The 3,517-nt window shown below is 45.0% G+C and overlaps 1 non-coding gene across 1 annotated transcript; it reads left to right on the top strand.

The window, feature by feature from the left end:
• Positions 1-3,124: 3,124 nt before the first annotated feature.
• LOC120252436 lies at positions 3,125-3,232 on the top strand. Its single transcript, XR_005533965.1, has one exon. It is a non-coding gene; the product is annotated as a small nucleolar RNA R71 (small nucleolar RNA).
• Positions 3,233-3,517: the final 285 nt, after the last annotated feature.

Below are 3,517 nucleotides of genomic sequence, written 5' to 3'. Positions count from 1 at the left end.
AGTGAAAAATTGGTCCAACTCAAGACTTTTGATCTATTAAAAACAAGAATTGGTGAAGAAGGGAGGGTAAAAAAAGTTTACCGATAAAATAGGTATGAAAACTTCGAATTCGATGTTTAAATTGACTGGAGAACCCTCTAAAACAGCGATATGTGGGCTAGGGGACTGATCAAGGTTGATCTTCGAGTGATTGGAAGTGAAGAAGAAGAGAAGTCAAGAAGATTTTAAAGAAAAACTCGCGTATCTTGGAATTTTGCGAATCCACACAGGCGTGTAGAAATTACCCACGCCTGTGCGCCTCCACAAGAGAGCTTCACAGGGGCAGACGCACGTCCCTGTCTGCTCTAGGGAAAACACTCGTTGTCTTTAAATGCAACCGTATGGGCTTGCAGAAAATAGCCACGCCTGTGCGCCCGACCCCAAAAGGCAGCCGCACGCCCCGTGACTTCTCTGTCCAACCGAGAAGAATCGCTAAGTGTTTCGCACGCCCGTGCGGAAATTTCTGCTCGGGCATGGACATTCACAGGCCCAACTCATAGGGGTGACCGCACGCCCTGTGTCTTCTCGGGATGGAGAAAGCTCATCTGTAGAGATTCGCACAGGCGTATGAAAAATTCTCATGCCCTTGTGTTTTTCACAGGTTCGCCCATAGGGGCGAGTCCACGCCCCTATGTGCTCTCGGGATAATTTGCCAAGTCTCTACAGGAAAACACACACCCGTGCGGAAGTTACCCACGGTCGTGCGAAAATCACAAGGTCGCTCACAGGGGCGAGTCCACGCCCCTGTACCTTCTCTAGATGAGCTCGCAATACAAATCCACGGGTGTGCGGAAATTCCACATGCCCGTGTGTTTTCTCCGGATAACTTAGAAAACTCTGCAGGCTCTGCAGAAATTTCCTGAACATGTTTACACATTCAGAGCATGATCTTTTATGCAAAATACACCAGCGGAAAACATTAAAAACAAGCTCAAACGACATAAACTTCGCCAAATCCTCATGAAAGCACACGATGACATCACAATCCATAATATAATACACAACAGAAGCATCTAAAAATCAAGACACCAACACTTAACAAGTTATTCATGCAAAACCTAAACTAACAACTAAGAAAAACAATAAACACTTGGGTTGCCTCCCAAGAAGCGTTTGTTTTAACGTCACTAAGATTGACGTACCTCGTCCTTACCTCACGGGGGCTCATAGATGAATGTTGCCCTCTTACCCATGGCTTGAAAGTATGAAAAACAAAGTCTCTTGAAAGTAGAGGAAGAGTTATCGGTCTTGGGACTACCTAGCAATGGTTCATCCAACTTGTTCGGTTCACGCGCATCTCCAACAGCCTTGGAGCGTTTTCGGTGGCGTCTCCTCACCCTCTTCATCATCCGAAGCACCTTCTTTATGATCCCCTGAGTAGACGATACTTCTTCTGTCGAGCCAAGAATCATTATTTCTTCATTTTTCTCCTCTTGGTCGAACAAATCATCGTAGGGGTCCGGATTGAACATTTCCTGCATATATTCATCAACAATCTCATCAGTAGTGTCTAGAAAATACAAAGTATCATTGAAATCAAGAGAATGCCGCATGGCTTCAGCAAGGCGGTATGTGAGCTTGTCATCTCCAACTCTCAAAGTTAGCTCCCCGCCATCCATGTCAATCAATGCCTTGGAAGTCCGCAAGAACGGCCTCCCAAGTATGAAGGGTACATCCGCATCCTTATCAACGTCTAGCACCACAAAATCTATAGGAAATATCTACTTGTCCATCTTGACAAGCACATCTTCGATGATACCCCTCGGATGTCTCACCATTCGGTCCGCCAATTACAAAGTTATCTGAGTAGGCCTAGGCTCGCCCAAGCCTAGCTTTTGAAAGAAGGTGTATGGCATGACATTGATACTGGCCCCTGAGTCCGCCAATGCCATTTCTTCACCTAAATTGCCAATGTTGCACGGAATTATAAAGCTTCCCGGGTCTTTCCTCTTGTTCGGCATGTTTTTTTGCAAAACCGCCGAGCAAGAAGCATCTAAGATCACTAAAGCACTCTTCTCTAACTTTCTCTTGTTAGTCAACAAATCTTTCAAGAATTTTGCATACTTAGGCATTTGAGGCAATGCCTCAACAAAAAGAATGTTGATGTGGAGTTGCTTGAACAAACTCAGGAACTTCTTGTATTGTTCATCCGCTTAGTCATTCTTCAACCTAGAGGGATAGGGGAATTCTAGGCTTGAAAGGTGGGGGTGCCTCCCCCATCTCTTTGCTTGTTCCCTCTTTCAACCTCTATGACCTCGGGTGTGTGTTCATTGGGTTTCTCACTCGGAAACCTACCTTCAACCTCACGACCACTTCTCAAAGTAATCGTCTTCACATGCTCTCTAGGATTGGTCTCGGTATTGCTTGGCAAGCTTCCTTGTGGTTTCTCCGATAGAGACTTCACAATTTGCCCCACTTGATTCTCAAGGTTGTGCAAAGAGGCGGTGTGCTTGCGAAGTGTAGCCTCAACTGATTGAAACCTTATATCCGATGATTGCACAAATCTAGTCAAGGCCTTCTCCAAATCGGTCATTCGGGTCTCCAAACCAGAAACTCGGTTCTCCATGTTTGGGGCTTGTTGTTGTTGGAAACCCAGTGGCCCCATAGCCTTTTGTGGAACTTGGTTACTCCACGAGAAATTAGGATGATTCTTCCAACTCGGATTGTAGGTATTGCTATATGGATTCCCTTGATTCCTCATTGCATTACCCACAAAATCAATATTCTCAACCGAAAGATGCATCACCAATGGAGATCGGTCAATCGAAGGGAGCATGTCCTCCACCACACCCAGTGCAAGTAGTCACGGGCACCACTCTATTCGAACTTAGAACATCTAACTTCTTACTCAATGATTCCACTTGAGCAGCCAATGAAGTTACTGCATCTATCTCATGAAGCCCAGCCACCTTCTTCTTCTCCCTAGCATTCCATTGGTAGCTATTTGACACCATTTCTTCAATTAGTTGACGGGCCTCACTCGGGGGTCTTGCTACCTAAGGTATCTCTTTCTTCCGCATCCAAGAGTTACCTTATTCTCGGATTCAACCGGTTATAAAAGGTCTGAACAATCATCCACTCCGGGAATCCATGTTGCGAGCATTTTCTCAGGAGTTCCTTGAACATTTTTCCACGTCTCAAATAGAGACTCCAATTCCAACTACACAAACGATGAGATCTCATTCCTAAGCTTTGCAGATTTTTTGAAAGGGAAATAATGAGCAAGAAAAGCTTCTACGATCTCATTCCATGTGGTAATTAATGCTCTAGGTAATGAGTGTAGCCACTACTTCGCTCTCCAGTTTAAGGAAAATGGGAAGGCTCTCAACTTGATGGCATCATCCGTCACCCTATTTAGCTTAAGCATATCACACACCTCAAGAAAGTTCTCTATATGACTGTTTAGATCCTCATCGGCCAAACCATTGAACTGTGCGGATTGCTGCAACATGTGGATGAATGCCGACTTCAGCTCAAA

Source organism: Dioscorea cayenensis, chromosome 20 (genome assembly GCF_009730915.1).
Source record: "Dioscorea cayenensis subsp. rotundata cultivar TDr96_F1 chromosome 20, TDr96_F1_v2_PseudoChromosome.rev07_lg8_w22 25.fasta, whole genome shotgun sequence".
NCBI classification, from domain to species: Eukaryota; Viridiplantae; Streptophyta; class Magnoliopsida; order Dioscoreales; family Dioscoreaceae; genus Dioscorea; species Dioscorea cayenensis.
Note: the sequence above shows the minus strand (reverse complement) of the source record. Positions and strands in the feature narration are given on the sequence as shown.